The 19141-nt window shown below is 40.8% G+C and overlaps 1 long non-coding RNA gene across 6 annotated transcripts in view; it reads right to left on the reverse strand.

The window, feature by feature from the left end:
- LOC117812308 overlaps positions 1-10855 on the reverse strand; it is a 31954-nt gene extending 21099 nt beyond the window's left edge. For 5 of the 6 annotated variants that reach the window (XR_004631191.1, XR_004631192.1, XR_004631189.1 and 2 more), the window contains exons 1-2: positions 10673-10855; positions 8827-8935 (exon numbers count right to left, since the gene is read on the reverse strand). This is a non-coding gene — a long non-coding RNA (uncharacterized LOC117812308). The remainder of the gene's footprint in view (positions 1-8826; positions 8936-10672) is intronic. The other variant, XR_004631187.1, reaches the window with a different exon arrangement.
- Positions 10856-19141: the final 8286 nt, after the last annotated feature.

Genomic DNA, 19141 nt, shown 5'->3' on the forward strand with positions numbered 1-19141 from the left:
TTTTTTGGGGGAAAATATATGTATTACTTTTACAAACAGAAAATACAGACTTAACAAAAAAAGAGCAAAACTAAAAATAAAAGCTAATCCCCCACCCCCCAAAAGGAAAATAAAAAAAAACAACAACAAAAAAAGAGCACATCTGTTGCAATAGCAGCCTTGATCATATTAAACATTTATTTCTTTTAAATGTTCCTTAAAAGGATATTTTTCAAATTTTTAATACTCTAATCCAGTGGGTTTCAAATTGGGGGCCGCCAGGGAAAATTGGAGGGAAGGGAAAAAAAATAGAATCTAATTATTTGGGGGTTTTTTTGCAACACTTTTGTTAATAATTTCCAATGCTAAACAAATGTAATAATTATTGAAAAGTTTATAAATTTAAGAAAACACATTCTAAAAGTTGATGTTTCTTTACATATTTTGAAGCATTGTCTGTGGGTTTGCAAAGGGAGTCCCTGGCCAGAAGCTAATGCTGTTTTGGGGGGCCTTGGCATGGTAAAGTTTGGGAACCCCTGCTCTAATAAACAAGTTTGATCCATGTTCCATCTGTTATAATGAAGGATGCAGGCTTTGAGACCTAAACTGCAGCCAGTCACCAGGGCAAGCTCTAAACATTTAGTCTTCGCTCAGATAGGAGTTGTTCTGTCTGTGATTTATCATACACATTAAGGATGGGAATTGCTGGGTGACTCATGATATGATACTTGGCCCACAATAAAGATAATATCACAATACTGTGATTATTGATATATTTTGAAAAGAATGATGTAACGATATATCATGATACCTAAATAACTATTCATTAAAACACAAACACAACCAGCTTGTGTCTTTATACTTCACCTTTTATGTTCAAACTTTAAAACATATATCTATTTTAATCCAAAGCTTGATCCGTAAGGCAACTGGACTGGTAGAAATTCTTGAAACTTGTTCTTGTTTAAGAATTTCTACCAGTCCAGTTGCCTTACGGATCAAGCTTTGGATTACCATGACCTGGATGACCGAGAACCTTCACAGACATCTATTTTAATGTTAACCTGCGTGACTCTACCTGGAACAGGTGACGTGAATAATTACAGCCTGATAGTTTCAGTCAGCATCCATTCCTCTGTAGTCCTCAGTAAAACTTCTGTCATGCAAGCTCCACTTTAAGTCTCATACATCATACTCGTTTATAACACAAAAGAGCATTTCCCCTTGTTTTCAGTAAACTAGCTGTAACTATCACATAGGACTCTGTGACACATTAAGTCCACCATCACAGGTGGGTGACACTCTCTCTACAGACTTGAGTGCATCCTCCATCTTTCCTCTAGTCTCAGCCGGTCTCAGAGTTGCAACAGCTTGTACTCTTCTTTGTTTTAAGAGTGGGTAGCAAATTTCTACCTCCTTTTCACCACTGTCTGACATCCCAATGTCTTCTTCTGGTATTTAGCCAGTGTCAATGTTCCCCTCATTCATGCCATTACCGCAACTGCATGGAGAGTTTGTTTTGTTTGTTTTAACTTTCCCTTCTTTTCTTTTGATCATTGTTTTAAATATTAATCCCTCTTATTAATCTTTTTTTGTTTTGTATGTAGATATTCTGTTTCTACACTGATACTTTGTCTTTGTGTTGATTATTTTCTATGGAGGGCCACTTGACAAGCCTCTTAGGGTTTTTTTTGGCTTCTCCTGCACATAACATGTTAGTGGTTCATTTTATTATTGAATTTTATCTGTTATATCTTGGCTTGTGTTATTGAACATGCAATGTTTTGTTTTGTCCTTTTATATGTGCAATAAATAAATAAATGAAGTAGTGAAGGGGTGAGTCAAATTTACAGGAAAGTAAGATATAAAACTAACTGGAATAAAAATTATTTTTGGGACAACTAAGATGCTACAAGCTAATGGAAAATCTTAATCTATATCATAAGGTACGATTGATTACCTGAGAAAGATGTGGAAAAACTCTGTTCACATTCATCAGGCAACCATCAAGTTATTATCTTAATTCCAAACAAAACACAAACATTCAACAAGGATGTGGATACAGAAGATGTTAAAAAAAATGTAAACATTCAGTACACGTGAATAAAAAAAAGGCCAAGTGTGAGAGGAGAGATCAGATCTTGTGCTTACAGGGGACATTTTAACTCATCGCATCACGGGACAGTTTTATTTGCAGCCAGAGAGAGACAGAAGGAGGAGGAATAAATACAGTATAGCCCACTTACACTAGAGTCAACTTTCTGTGAAGCTCCCACAAAGACACAATAAAGAGTATCTATGCCGAGGAAAGGAGATATAGAGAGAGGACTTAGGCCAGAGAGAAGGATGGATCGAAAGAGAAGGGCAATAAAAGTGTTCATGAGGGATCTTTATTTAGTTTAGGAGTCAGACTCTAAAGTGAAAGCAGATGGGACTTTAGTCTGGAATAGTTTCCACTTGAAGTCTTGGACTTGTGTTTGCTTCGCTCGCTGATTCTGAGCTCGGTCCAGTTTTCTTCAACTTGCTTTCCTGAGCCCTCAACGCGAGTACTCCAACCAGAGACAGAACATACACACGAGTCCGGCCTGTGCTGAGAAGAGCTCACTCGTACACATACATTGGAGCAGACCCCGCGATGTATACAAAGATGTTCAGGGAAAATAATGCTTCATAACAAAGCTGGAGTTCGCCGTGTGAGGTCAGCTGCTGAGTGGTGTTGGAAAGACCCTCCGCAGTGACAGGGCGAGCGTGAGAGAAACCCAGAAAGCAACAACAATAAGACGTCTGGCTCAACACTGCAGCTAAACAATACTGAGTGAGGTTCATGAGGGGTCAGTGGACGACGTTGCTGCCCTGGCACACAATAACATGGAGTAACGGCTTACAATGCTGTTGTTGTTTATTTTAGATGACAAGAATGATGTTTGCAAAATGCACGTGTGTAATAAGAGCCTGAGAAACAAAATCAGGGAAATAACTGACTGTGGTATTTATCTTTGTGTAAATGCACAATGCAATTTGGCGTCAAGCAGTATGAAATGTTTGAGCCAAATGCGTGATCTCAGCTCAACGTACCGAAAACAAGTATCTGATACATACTCCGCCTGCATCCTGCGTGAGAAGAGAGTGTGGGTGTCTCATGGATCTCCTTTTTAAATCATCGTACAGAAATAATGTACATGTATTTATAACTGAAGGTACAATCAGCACTTGTTCCATTGTCCACACTCAAACAGGCCGGGCCATGAGTGATGGTCTTGCTCTTCAGCCCGGCTCTCTGTAGTACATTCACTGCACATGCATTGTGTAGCCATTTACACACACACATGCGTGCACACACACTCACAGTGTAGGAAATGATTAAGCTGTTTTCAACATCTCGAGCTGGAACCTCCAGAGAGTCACTGTGTTGGTCACCTTCTCCATCATGAACAGTTGTGCTAGTGTTAAGTTTTATTTTTAGTCTGTGATTAATGGCATAATGGATTCTTTTGTTAGCAGTGCCCGTTATTCAGAGGAAAATGAGCAAAGGTGTAAAGCGGTTCTGTGTGTGTAGTTGAATTTGAGCAGAACAACTCAATTAACATTCACAAGGTCAACTGATTGGGACTTTAATTAGTTCACAATTTAAATGTAGGGTTGCTACTGGGATAGAATAAGGTAAGTTGTTTTTTAAACCTTAAACTAAAGCTATAGCATAACCAAATTGTATAATTGAGTTTTGCATATGATGATAATTATTACCAGGCTTTCTTACTAATCGTCTAGCTGTATTAAAGACATCGTTGTGGTTGGTGGGAAGCCAATAAAACGATAATGAATTCTGAAGAGCAAAATCAATGCCTGGGAAGGAGTCCAGCACATTTCAACTTTGCCTGTTGACACTATTAAAAATGTTGTGGCTTAATTCCACCAAATCCGTGTCCGGTCCATCTCTACTCTATCACGGCACTGGAGCTTTTAGGTTGCCATTCTAGTTTATGTGTTAACTTCCACTGGATCCGCTCTGTTGCGTTCTGGCTGCATATCTGATCCGGCAGCTTGGACAGAGCAGATCCAGTGGACGTTAACACATTGACTAGAATAGAAACCTATCAGATCCTATGCTGTGACGGATCGGACTGGTGGAATCCGGCTGTTTCTGGGTGCATGTGAGAGCAGCCTGAGGAGCTACTGGGCCCCAACCTGTCCCTGACAGGGAAAATTGGAACAAGATCCTGTCCTACAATCCAGACAATAACAGCAGAGCTGGTGAGTCCATCTCCCAGTAGATATATCAGTGGATAGTCACAAAGGTATGAAACTGCAATAGCAAGCTAAGTGAGGAAAAATATGTCAATATTCCTGCAGTCATCCTGCTTACCTTTTCTAACGTTACCTTTAATGGAATGAAGTAGGTAAAGATCTCTTTGGCTTTCATATCCAATTAATTATTAATCAAAAATAGTGGTAATACACCATAAACCACGTTAAAACACACATTACAAGTTCAATCATGTACTCTATGATTGAAACTAAGATCAGTTAAAAAATGATAATGTAACGTGAGGGTTTGATGGGTGATAGTTGGATCACTCTATTAATAAGAAACAGCAGGATGGAGACGGATAACTTTCTTGAAGCACTTTACTTTTTAGCACACCGGATAGGCATAACAACACACCTCCTTGTCACTCTATCACATGTTTTAGAACCAACCAATGAGAGGCCAGGATGACCGAGCTCCAGGTAAATGTAATTAGAACCACAGAAGTACATTCAACACGTTTGGTCCCAACTAGATGACACTGTAGAAATAATTATAACAACATACATACACAAATAATAACTTACATAAACTTGTATGTAAATAGTTACCATATAAATAATAAACATATTTTAATCTTAACTCAAATTCCAAACTGTCTTCCCTATTAAAGTTTACAATAAGTTTGACAGTAGTGTGTTTTGTGTCAAAAAGAAATACAAGCCTGAAGTGGAATCAGAAAGACAAGCACAGTAGCATGCACAGAGAAAAAGACAGGTGAAGTAGCACAGACACGGAAAAAGAGATAGGTGCAGATGTCCAGCCAGGAGCAGTCATCCAGCATAGACACAGAAACTGACTGACTGGGAAAGGGGACATAACTTATGCGGGATCTGAGAGCTGCATATGGTCAGATTTATGCTGCTGTTTCTAAGTTCTGTCATAAAATGTCACTTTCATTTGCAAGTTATGAAAAGATTATTACAACCTCTATGTCTGTCTGGATATAAGTTCTCTTGTCGTCTCTATGGTGTTGCCAGATGACCTGGAAAGACCCAAAGCAGTGACTATCAGCCAGGAAATGTTATTTCATTAAACACGCTGTAACCTAAGCTCAATCGAATTTCAACACAATTTTACACATTTTGTATTGAACTAAACAGGAAATAGTGCGTCACTTGTTTTCTGCTGCTATGTTAAGCTAATTTGAACGGCTATGAGAGGTTGAAATTAAATAAACAGGTCTTAAAGTTGTATCATCTGGCCATGATACGATGCAAATGAATGAGGAGAGTGAATTCCTCAGTGTTGAATTGTTGCCTGAAACCGCAGTCATCACAAATACCAGCCGACCACCTCCAAGACTAGAAAACATGTCAGTGGCAGTCGACTGATCTAATGGAATTGCTTTTGATGTAAATGTTCACTACCAGCAGATACGGTAAAGAATTCACATTAGACAGAAAATTGAGTCTGTAGAGTCAAAAAAACACCAAACTGCTTTTCTCTCCAGGTTCTTAATGAAATGGAATTCTCACCTCATCCATCTTCTTCAAGCTCACAATCTCTTGGGCACATGTTCCCCCTCACTCTCCTTCATTCAAGGACTGCTGGCCTTGACGTCTCACTGTTTCAGCCAGTGACAAGCCACGCAACCAGGAATTTAGCTAAAACCGTGTCCTATGAGATGGACAAGTCTCACAGCAGGGACCAGAGGCAGACAAGGACACAGTTAAAACGTGGCAAAGGAGTGGATGAGCGTACGAAGAACCTGCCTCCAGTAAAAATATATTTCCCCATAAACCTTTTTTTAAATTTGAGGAAACAAACTGTATTGTGTTTACTGGTTTGTCTTCAAAAAGCAACCATCATGCTGAGTGGTGGTTCTGCTGCTTAAAGAAGAGAGAAAATCACAAGGCTGATAGAGAAGCTTTGATGTAACTTCTAAGGCGGGAAAACTGCACAACGCAAAATGAGAATAGTTCCCTGACTGGATGACAGCAAGATAAAGACATGCCTTCATTTTTCTATGGAATATAGGTAAGAGCACAATGGAGGCTCAGTTCACATTCTCCTGTCATCCTAAAAAAAAAAGCTTTGAAGGTAAGACACCCATGAGCTCAAATGAGATAGAAGTCTAAGGATGTAGAGGAGAGCTTTCACAACCTGTATTGTGTATTTTGCCTTCAAGGAACAGCTGACTCTTTCATACATGGTGTATGGGAATATCTGGGGATTTTAAGTTTGTGGATGAGAGTTAATGAAATCATTACAAAGCTAGCAGGGATACACTTCCCAATAGACCCTGCTATAAATCTTTTAAATGATGACTCTCATGAAGTCACGGACAAAACATGCAGAGTCTAGCTGGCATGCCTGACTACAGTAAAAAGGATTACAGTCCAGTGGTGGAAGCCTCCTCATGATATCTTACGGAGCTTTTTGGACTTGGCTGCCTTTAAATGGAATTCGTAAATTAGTGTCACAAATGCATGAAGTGTTGCTGAATGGGAACCCCCTTGCTAAGCATCAACAGCATGGACGCCAAAATATCAGTTGCTCTCTATCTGGCAATCTATATGGAAATGAAAATTAAACTTTTTCTATGTGCTGAAATGCCACACGGAGGAGGAAAAGACAAGACAAGAAAGGCAATGGTTGAGATGAACACTTGCCAATGCTACTTTTGGTCATACGTAGCTAACGTAAATTAAACTGTGGTACAAGCTGCGCTCTAGCTAACGTTAGTTAACTTAAGGCTGATTGATACTTCTGCATCGCCCCTACGCAGCAGGGGCTGACGCGGACATGAGCCCCACATACTTCTGCGTCGATGTGTCCGTGTCGCGCAGCAATTCTCCTCCGAAACGCTTGAGGGCAGTGTGGTCTCTCTGATAGCCGGTCGCCTGCTTCCGGTCCTGCTACGATCTCTGTTTACTTTTCCACATCGATTCAGAGCGTGTTAAGTTAATCTACAGCTGATACATGTTGCTGTTTATCATACAGACATGATTACATGAAGAATAGAGAGGAGGAGATGAAATACACGGCCGATGTCCGGGATCCCGGAAGTGCTGTGAATGCGGGAAAGCCAAAGCCGTCGAGCGGACCAATCACAGAGCTTGCGGTCCGCGTCGGCTCTACGCGTAGTTACATTTTGGAGGAGGTGCACGTCAGCTACGTGCGTAGGCCTCTGCGTAGGTACGGGAGCTACGCGGACCTACGGCGTAGGCTACGCCGTCGATTCGACGCAGAAGTATAAATCAGCCTTTAGTTCCTCTAACTGCGAACCTTCTCAGTTATGATAATAACGCATCGTATTTATGTTGCAGTTTGTAAGATGATAGTTAAAATAGCTACAGTTTAAATGTTTATTAATTGCTTGTGTGTGTGTGTGTGTGTGTGTGTGTGTGTGTGTGTGTTCGGTCAGAATTGGTATCTTACAACTTCTAGCATCCGACTCACCCAATCTTGAAAACTGGCCCAAAGTGGACTCGCCTACCTACCATGAGAGGCCATACATTCCAAAGCCATCCAAGATTTGACAGGGAGCAGTTTGACATCTTTGTTAACAAGTTTAAAGCCTTTGGGCTCTCTGATAAACACCACCATGGAGGTCAACCCAAACCTACTGCTGTCCAGAAAGCCTGCAACTTTGTCTGGTTCATGGGAAACCAGATCTCATTTGTAAAATTTCTTAGAAATGTAATATTTCTCAAGGTGCAGCTCACAATGTTGCTATAGAGATGCTGGATGTGGTTTGCTCAATGACAGAAGAGACTTTCTAGGATCAATTAATGAGTGCCACATTAAATTCCAACAGCCCAAAGTTAGTAAAGACACTATCTAAATAAGAAGCAGTTTTATTTTAATGCCATTACAAGGAATCGTGAATGGTAGATATTTCTGTCGGAGCTTCGGGAAAAGTGCACGATTCCCGCCTGTGAAGGGCCTCCCCCTTTCGTGGAAAAGTGGCAACAGCTGATGGAGGACTATCATCTTTAGGTGATGATGCATATATATCAAGTGACTATCCCTTTATTTAACAACATAACGAGACAACGAGGCGCTGACTCAAGAGGACAAGCATTAGTCATGGAAGGGTGGTGGTGAAACAAGCGTTTGGACAGATGAAGTGCAGATTGAGGAGATTTCGTGACCTTCAAAACACTAGACTGGACATTGAGGTCAAGATCATCCCTGCAGCTTGTTTTCTACATATTAAGGGTGTTGAAGTGTTCAGTATCTGTGTGGATGTTGAAGTCAACGACAAAGAATGGATGATAAATTAATGTAACGGAAATTGTCATTTATGGATTATTATTTCAATTAAGATTAAGATTTAGACCAGTACTTAGTGACTATCAAATAGTCAACACACACAACTAACATACATAATTACTTAAGTCAAAGTTGTTTGAAAGCAGCCCTCTCTTAAAACATGTCGTACTTTATGCTAGCTATCCTATTTTATTTATATAACAGGGATTAGATTCAACAAAGAAATAGCTCCATGCAAAGTTGAATCATTTCTCAATAAGCCTATTAGCAGTGGAAAAAAAAAAAGATATAACAATTGACAAAAGAAAATGTGCACTTACCTCATCACTTGGCATCATTTGCTGGAGCTTGTAATCTGATATTAGTCTGCCTTTCTTGGCCGCTTTCTCCATCTCTTAACAGCTAGCGAATGGAGGAGCTGGAGGCATGCTAAGAGAGAGGAGATAAAGCCAAAGAGGACTTTAGTTTTGGTCCGAGAGGCTTGTGCTCAAGTGTGACATCTACTGGATATTGACTTTAAAAGTTGCATAGTGGGCCTTTAAAAGTTACAATAGATAGTTCTCTGAGAATCAGAATCAGTTACTACTGACACTTGTTGCAATTGAGGGAACTGCAGTCTGCATCCTGTTGTTGTGTTTTTTATTTTATATTGTGCTGTTCAAGTCAGCGTGACCTGTAAAATAGTTTGTTAAAGTGTTAAAAGAACCATGAATCTCGGTACACTGTGTCCACTTCCCTGACACTTAATCTTGTTTATGCGTTTTATGGTTTGGCGAATACAGAACATGTCCAAATCCCCCCTGTTTTTCAGGAAATGTTGGTTTGTGCAGTCATATTTCACACTGACACAGCTGGAACACAAACCTTTAAGCACTTACCACGCCAGTGTTTCAGTGTGTGAACAATTAAGAATAAGATGTGAGGGAAGAAGAAGACAATCAGTGTCAGGACGATAACTTATCCTAACATTGCCAGCTGCACACTTACAGTGACTTGCAAAAAATACATTTTCCCCTCCTTCCCTGCAGCCAGACTCAGCCAGCACTTGTTTTTCCTCAATCAGCATGTGCTTCAGCCTGTGTTTTTCCACACTGGATATAATTCAAAATGACAGTGCAGCGCAAGTATGATAGAGAGCGGCTTTGGAAAGGTGCATCTAAATCTCTATAGCTATCAGAGTTAGGGGGGGAGGGGAGGTAATGGGGGAGTTAGCAGCAGAGGACACAGTAGGAGAGGTGGCAGTGATGGGAATGAACTCTCATGTGGAGGTTACGGAGGGTGTCTTAGTTTCTGGACATGACAGGAAATGTGGGAGCCATGGGGGACATCTCGGAGATATCCACACAGCCCTCATAAATCTTCATCATTCACAGCTCCCTACGCCTGATAACTCTATTATGTGGTCTGTGGCTGTCATCGGCGAAGCAGCCAAACCGATTTTTCCAGAATTTGACCATTTATTATCAGAGTAAAACAAAAAACAACCATGTTTAAGTGTGACTCATTTCGTGTGCAGCCACGCCACCCACTAAGCCAGTGACAATCCATTCAGAAATTTTGACCTCCAAGCATGTTAATGGCCACAGATAAAGCCCCAAGCAAATTTAACACTGTCATAAATCACTGGTGGAAATCAGGTTTTTATGTGCAAGACAACATTTTGGGAATTTAAAAAAAGGAAAGAAACAGAATATTTTAATTTCTATGGCTTCTCTCTCATGCTCCTTTCGTGCGAGGGAGAAGTATTGTGGTTTCATTACTCATGCTGGCCAAAACAGATTGTCCTTTTTCCCTTGTTTTGCTCACAGAAACAGCCTGTAAGAGACACCCTGGGAGACATGTGGATCTCTGAGATGCTGGGTCATAATAAAACACAGGAGCCAAGTTCTCCTGACTCAGCTACTACTACTACTGACAACAGCGGTGACTCAAGCCTTTCAAAGAAACATCTAGCTGCTATTAACAGAGAGGATTTATTACAGAATGCCGTCTTGGATCACTCAATTTCCCTGCTGAGTTTGTGAAAGGTGGTCTCGTATTTCCGTGGATCATCAGTCTTACCTGCGTCAACACAATGATGACACACCACAGAGAAACACAGTTATGTGCTCTTGTTTTCCTGGGTTGCGTTCAGATCATGAACAGTGACCACACCTACATACTTACCGAATATGGACTGGCTTTCCAAGTTGCAAGTTGCAGGGGCCTGGTTGAAATGTCAAAATGATCTTGATTCTGTCAGCAAAAAAGTCTTAAAATGGTAACTGTTGAACATATGGTGGGTGAAGCTTCTCCTTCTTCTTCTTTAAGTTTATCAGCAGATTGTAAGCCAACATTAAGGTGCATACTGCCACCTACAGCACAGGTACAGCACCCTGGCTGCACTTCTGATCATCACATTTATCAGGTGGACACTTTGCCACCCTGTGAGGTAGCTGTGGCTCAGTGGTGGAGTCATGTCCCTGGATCAGAAACATGCCAAATGCTGACAGTCCCTGTGGCATCCTCTGACATCAGTGTATGACTTTGGTGTGAATGGGTGACTGTAATAAGTTGTGTTAAAGCCCTTTGAGTTGTCTGAAAGATTTGAAAGGTGCTATATAAGTACAAGTCCATAAAATAAAGAGTTGATTTAAGTCCAGTTTAAGCTTGAGAAGTGTACTTTCTCTCTTGGCTGAAGCTTCCTTGACAGGAGAAGGTGGAGACATTCACAATCACAGGATTAGGGAGAGGGAGCTTGAGCATTTTAAGAGCTGGGCGTGGGCTGGGTGTCTCTGAGTTTGCTGCCACTGCACCACTCAGTTTGTTTGGTGACATATTAAAATTTGAAGAAGAACAGCACCCAGCCATTTAAAGTATATCATTTTTATAATTGAACTGCTTTACCTTACCATCAAAAAGCTTTTTCCTTATGCAATATTTTGCATTCCTACTTATGCGACACATTGTTTAAGATCAGCTGATTAGGTCTGAAAGTGCTGTTTGAAGCTTTGATACAACTCCAACTTTCAAGATTTGAAAGATACATGCTGATTTTTATGAGACTGTTCAAAGAAGGAGACTGATTTCATCAAGTTCTCTCAATGTTAAATTAAGTTAAGGTGTTCACTTAAATTGGGGAGCAGGACCACACCCTCAATTACCTGATAAGCCTACTTAAACGTAACCAGCCTATTACGACCATTTGTCCGTGATTCTTCAAGCCACCCTCCCTCACCTTACTCTACTTCAATTAACCATTTTCCTTATCCCCTTCTACTCAACATGTCCTCGCTTCTTCTATGCCCTGGTCTACTTCCAGGTACAGCCTGGGTCAAGATCAGTTCTTGCAGGATAACGCTGAGACAGAACCCTCATCCTGAGTCTCTTTCTGCTGGGCTACACTACGCACAAATAATTCATGAAATGTTTAAACTCATATCCTTGTGTGGCGTGGTCCTTGCTAGTAGTGATGTGTCATGATCAAAAGTTGCGGCTCTGAGAGCCGATGCTTTATAGTGAATCGGAAGAGCCGGCTCGCATCGAGAGAGAGCCGGATCCCAGTTTTTTCCTTTCGCTGCTTAGCCCTCACAGTGCTCAGCCCCAGCTCTGCTCACAGCAGAACTTTGTTTTGATTGGTCAGCATGGCGGCCATGCGGCCAATCACATGTGAGGATATAGGATACAGGTAATGGAGGGGGGGCTGTGTATGGTGGTGTGTATTCTGGTTCTGTTTACTTGAGTTTGGTTCTGGTTCTGGTTCTGTTTGCTTGGGTTGGTTCTGGTTCGGTTCTGGTTCTGTTTGCTTGAGTTTGGTTCTGGTTCTGGTTCTGTTTGCTTGGGTTGGTTCTGGTTCGGTTCTGGTTATGTTTGCTTGAGTTTGGTTCTGGTTCTGTTTGCTTGGGTTTGGTTCTGGTTTGGTTCTGGTTCTGTTTGCTTAAGTTGGTTCTGGTTCTGTTTGCTTGAGTTTGGTTCTGGTTCAGTTCTGGTTCTGGTTGCTTGAGTTTGATTCTGGTTCTGGTTCTGTTTTCTTGGGTTCTGGTTCTGGTTCTGTTTTCTTGGGTTCTGGTTCGGTTCTGGTTCTGGTTCGGTTCTGGTTCGTTCAGTTCGGTTCTGGTTCGGTTCTGGTTCGGTTCTGGTTCGGTTCTGGTTCGGTTCTGGTTCGGATTGCTTGAGTTTGGTTCTGGTTCGGTTCTGGTTCGGATTGCTTGAGTTTGGTTCTGCTTCGGTTCTGATTCGGTTCTGGTTCTGGTTCGGTTCTGGTTCGGATTGCTTGAGTTTGGTTCTGCTTCGGTTCTGGTTCGGTTTGCTTGAGTTTGGTTCTGGTTCGGTTCTGGTTCGGTTTGCTTGAGTTTGGTTCTGGTTTGGTTCTGGTTCTGTTTGCATGAGTTTGTTTCTGGTTCTGTTTTCTTCGGTTCGGTTCTGGTTCGGTTCTGGTTCGGTTTGCTTGAGTTTGGTTCTGCTTCGGTTCTGGTTCTGGTTGCTTGAGTTTGGTTCTGGTTCGGTTCTGGTTCGGTTTGCTTGAGTTTGGTTCTGCTTCGGTTCTGGTTCTGGTTGCTTGAGTTTGGTTCTGGTTCGGTTCTGGTCCCTTTTGCTTGAGTTTGGTTCTGCTTCGGTTATGGTTCTGGTTGCTTGAGTTTGGTTCTGGTTCAGTTCTGGTTCGGTTTGCTTGAGTCTGGTTCTGTACCCTAACCCTAATCCTAATCCTAATCCTAACCCTAACCCTAACCCTAATCTTAACCCTAACCCTAACCCTAATCCTAACCCTAATCCTAACCCTAATCTTAACCCTAACCCTAACCCTAATCCTAACCCTAACCCTAATCCTAACCCTAACCTTAACCCCAACCCTAACCCTAACCCTAATCCTAACCCTAACCCTAACCCTAATCTTAACCCTAACCCTAACCCTAATCCTAACCCTAATCCTAACCCTAATCTTAACCCTAACCCTAACCCTAATCCTAACCCTAACCCTAATCCTAACCCTAACCTTAACCCCAACCCTAACCCTAACCCTAATCCTAACCCTAACCCTAACCCTAATCCTAACCCTAACCCTAACCCCAATCCTAACCCTAACCCTAATCCTAACCCTAACCCTAATCTTAACCCTAACCCTAATCTTAACCCTAACCCTAACCCTAAACCTAACCCTAACCCTAATCTTAAACCTAACCCTAATCCTAACCCTAACCCTAACCCTAATCCTAACCCTAACCCTAATCTTAACCCTAACCCTAACCCTAATCTTAACCCTAACCCTAACCCTAATCTTAACCCTAACCCTAATCTTAACCCTAACCCTAATCTTAACCCTAACCCTAACCCTAACCCTAATCCTAACCCTAACCCTAACCCTAATCTTAACCCTAACCCTAACCCTAATCTTAACCCTAACCCTAACCCTAATCTTAACCCTAACCCTAATCTTAACCCTAACCCTAACCCTAATCTTAACCCTAACGCTAAACCTAACCCTAATCTTAACCCTAACCCTAACCCTAAACCTAACCCAACCCTAATCTTAACCCTAACCCTAACCCTAATCCTAACCCTAACCCTAACCCTAATCTTAACCCTAACCCTAATCTTAACCCTAACCCTAACCCTAATCCTAACCCTAACCCTAACCCCTAACCCTAACCCTAATCCTAACCCGAACCCTAACCCTAATCTTAACCCTAATCCTAACCCTAACCCAATCCTAACCCTAACCCTAATCTTAACTCTAATCCTAACCCTAATCCTAACCCTAACCCTAATCTTAACCCTAACCCTAATCTTAACCCTAACCCTAACCCTAACCCTAATCTTAACCCTTACCCTAACCCTAATCTTAACCCTAACCCTAACCCTAATCCTAACCTTAACCCTAACCCTAATCGTAACTCTAATCCTAACCCTAACCCTAATCTTAACCCTAACCCTAACCCTAATCCTAACCCTAATCTTAACCCTAACCCTAATCTTAACCCTAATCCTAACCCTTACCCTAATCCTAACCCTAATCTTAACCCTAACCCTAACCCTTACCCTAATCCTAACCCTAATCCTAAACCTAATCTTAACCCTAATCCTAACCCTAACCCTAATTCTAACCCTAATCCTAACCCTAATCCTTACCCTAACCCTAACCCTAACCCTAACCCTAATCCTAACCCTAACCCTAATCATAACCCTAACCCTAATTCTAACCCTAATCCTAATCCTAACCCTAATCCTAATCCTAATCCTAACCCTAACCCTAACCCTAACCCTATTACAATGCTTCTCATAAAAAACGTTTACATAAGAGGGTTTTCAACACACGAATCATTATTTTTTGCAAAGTTAAGGTAAAACATACGGCTACAAAAGATCCTAAATTAAGAGCCGTTCGGGATTCGAAAGAGCAGGCTCTTCTTTGGGAGCCGAGTCAAAAGAGCCGGCTCTCTGAAAAGAGCCAAACTTCCCATCACTACTTGCTAATGAACGGCCGTTGACTGCTTTGGCTGTTTGGACTAGAAAGAAACACCAACACAGCAGGTGCAACATTAAGAAAACTGTGTGTGCAGTAATCATTTAGGGTAATCATTAAAAAAAACAACCTTTTTTGGGTGGTCAATGTGTCATTTGATGGTTCTCTGGTGGCTCCTCTTAACAGACTGCTGATTAGCATTTATTTTGGTAATGTAAACACATCTGATAAATAATTCATACAGCCCTACTTAAAAAAAATCTAAACTATGCCTTTAAACCTAAGACTAATTTCCCCTAGAGGAAAATAAAGAATTGTATATCATATCTTATGGTGAAATATTATATTGTGTCATTTTGTGTGGTATCATGTCGTTCCCTGTTGTGTCCTCTGTATTGCATAACATTGCATCAAATTGTATTGTATCATATTGTGTCTTATCGTATCATATATTGCATAATTTTGGATCATTTATGATAAGGATTTCTACTCACTTAAAAGGCCCAGTGTGATTTTTGCCCTGCTGTAATATCTTCAACAGGTAAACCAATTAAGTTTTGGAACGTATAAAACAAACGCAAATACCATTCCAGTATTTGGAGCACAGAATATTTTGACCACTTCAGTCTGTAGATCTCACGAAAATTTAAATGCTCTAGTACCAAACCTGCCACTTCTCATAAGCTGTCAGTTTATTCTGCAAAACGCTGCTTCTGCTGCTTTTAAGTGTGTCTGTCACAAAACACAAGATTTAAAGACAATCTATTTAATATGGATATAAGCCATGCTGCTTAAAAATACTTTCCCCATCCAACTTAATCTAAACAAAGTGTTGAACACATTTCTCATGCCTACAGTTCTTAAGCACCACGCTGCTTAAAGCTGAAATGACAAGCAGTTGGCTTGTCTCAATGATAAGCCTGATCCACGTCTCTTCTGGGCCAAAAAGTTTCATACAACTGATCTCCCTCTTATGTTAAATACTCCCTAATTCCCTGTTTCACTTCTCTACTTTGGTTCAACTCATCTGGAGTTACTGTAAGACTCGAAGACAGAAAGATGGAGCCGCTCTTGTCCGATCAGCCACAGGAAGTTTAGTGAGTTTAAGGTTTTTTTTTGTCTCAAGACAAGCGGAGCGAGGGAAAGAAGGTTTGGGATATTTAAGGAGTTTAGAAGGAACATTTATTGGTTTTGATTTCTAAATGTTCTATAGAATTTGTATTGACACGGGAGAACACCTGTAAAAACTACATCACCTTACAATATAACACTTTTTGACATGTGCATTTAAAAACAAAAACGATTTTAACATAATGTGTCATTGTCAATGGACTTACTAAAATCCCAATCGGGGAACCCATTAGCTTTTGTCTGATAAGGAGGAGAAATTCCTTTAGGAGAGACAACCCATTTTGCAAGCATTCCCACAAAGACAGCAGCTAGCAATTCGCTTCCTGTAGCCAAGACTTCCTTTTCCATGTGCTGCATTATTCATGGTCCAATAAGCAACTTGAGAGCAAACCATGCACCTGCATTTCCAAAGTAGAGCAAGTTAATGTCTTTTTTGAGTCTCAGCTTCACTGTAAATAGTAAAGTTACAAAGAGACTCTGGCTTACCTCTGTGGTATTAACGTAAAAAAGGTAATTTCTTGGGATTTACTTGCAATAAACAGCTTTTTAACTTTTTCAAAATAACAACATCATGATGCAGAGTTGTAAAACGTGAAACACAAGCTTTTCCAGGCTAAAGAGGAATTCAAAATACTTGCTTTTTGAACAAAGGTTGAATCACTGATGATGTCCGATGCAGTTTAGGAAGCCAGGGAATACTTGGCTTGTAACTTTCGCGACATAGCATGAAGCTGATTTGCCATTCAAGTTGAAATGTTATATCTAAAACTGCTTGAGGGCTGAACTTGCATGCTGAAGATCTGTTTAAAGAGATAAAAAAAATGGGAGTTGGGATGTCGTTAGGGCAGATTACGCTCCACCTGCTGTTGCTCTCCATATAAACTGCTTCATAGACATATAAAGAGTAGACGCCGCATCGACCGCTACTACCTATTGGAGCTGACAAGCCATGGGGCCGCCATCTTGGTCCACTCAGTGTAATCTGTTTGGCAGGTGCAATTAAGTGTCAGCGCATTTAATCAACCATAACTGAATACTAAACTGATTTTCATGCATGTTTTGTGTTTTTTCTGCAAATGTCATACATGTAGGTATGATACAGGACACATGGTTCAGGGTATTTTGATATTCATAGTGGGCTTAACAGTAATAGAATATTCTGATATGTGATATATGTGATGTATGATAGGTATTTTGCTGCAAAGTGCTCTGGCATCTTGAAGTCTCTGCTGCTTCAGTTTTGTTTACAGGTTGGATCAAGGGTAAGAAGACCGGACCAAGATGGCGGCCGTATTTCTTGCACCCCAGCAGCCAGTGCGGTGTCTACTCTTTATATGTCTATGAACTGCTTTCCCTGCAAGCTGGCTGATGTGTGATTGGTCAATACTACTCAGACTACAAATGCACTACAACTGGAAATCAAAGTACTCTTACTAAACCAGGGCCTGCAGCAGATTCTACATTTTGATATAGAAGCTTTAAATATTATCGTGTACGAAATTCCCCAAAACAGCTTTTATCTGAATATGGTTTATTTAATACGATTCAGAAACGTAAATCTTCCTAACTTTGTTTTCTGGTTGCTTTGCATCTCCAAATCCGCAAACACCCTCTCAGCTCCTCCACCTCCTCACTCTCACTTTTTTGTTGCATGAACATCACACCACTTCCTCTATTGGCAATGAACACTCTGTCACTGCGGATAAATCACTGCTGCAGTAAAGCTGCATGTGGATGTCATTAAAATGAGACATGGTTTGGAGAATGAGGGAGAAAAGGGAAAATCGTAAAATATTTTTTAATTTTTGAATAAAATCCGAACACAACCATCAGAAATAAGTTGGTTTCAAAGTTAAGCTTCATGCTGTTTGATGTTAAGTGTCTGTGGCTTAAACTGACATCTTATTTTGAAGGATTGTATACTTGTAATTAATAAAAGCAGAGAATTGGTTTTGGGTTCCTTTGCTTTAATCTCAGTTATCAAGGAATTTAGACTTTATGAATTATGATGATTACAGGCTGAACTCTGGTAAAACTTTTGACTGTTCCAGTGTTGAAGCAGCTCACATGTGCTGTAACCAAAACCATAAAGCAGCTGTATTTCTCACAGCCTCACTCAGAGACTTGTGTATCAGGATGATGGGCACAGCAGAAAGTGTGCAAGAAGGAAGAAGCTCTTTACAAGGAATAAATCAAATAATTATAGAGGAATTAAAACAGAACTGAGTGGACAGAAGACGCCACAAAACATCACTATACGCTGAAAAAAAAAGATTATGCATGGCTTTATTTTCTCTGAATGAATTCTTTCCCCATAAAGTCAGGGAAGATTAGAACAAAATGGGAAATTAATTAAACTTGAACTTGTAGCTTTGGGAAATAATTGCTTTCTGTTGTTTTTCACATGTCCAAAAATGCAGAACAACATCCAGATACTCTGCCTCTGCTGATTTGCTCTGCTCTCACTGAATCCATTCGCTTTACATGCGTGAGATTATGCCCAGGAGTGAGCATCAGGCGAATAATCTGGATGGAATGCAGGTTGAAACCCCCAGGAGTAAAGCCAGCCCTTATTGTTTTTATTTGAAAAACCTGCAGAGGATAATGCCTGACGTTTCCTTGACAGTGAGGGGTCGGTGACCTACAGCTCTTTACAGAGCTTTGGGATATATTGCACACACACACACACAACGGAAAAACATCAGGTGTGCATGTGATATGCCAGAAAATAAACGAGCAAATGTGGTGTTCTTAATGCTGAAATCGCTGCAGAATGAAGAACTTTTCCATCTAAGAAAAAGCTTCACTCGCACTCTATCAATCTATCAATCATAAATCAGCATAATGGCTCGTAATGTGAAACATATTTTTCACCACCACTTCACTTTTCCCTTTTAAAGCCTTGCTGCACACTGAAAGAAGTGGTTTTGTTGTCCTGTTGCTTTTCTTCACTGCCTCTGGTGTTGCTTTAACCTCTCCAATCAAGGGGCAAGAGTGTTTTCTTAAGTTCAGTATCTCTGTCAGACCTTTGGCTCACATGTCAGGCACAAAAAGAGGGCAAATAA

This window comes from Notolabrus celidotus, chromosome 5, assembly GCF_009762535.1.
Source record: "Notolabrus celidotus isolate fNotCel1 chromosome 5, fNotCel1.pri, whole genome shotgun sequence".
Taxonomy (NCBI): Eukaryota; Metazoa; Chordata; class Actinopteri; order Labriformes; family Labridae; genus Notolabrus; species Notolabrus celidotus.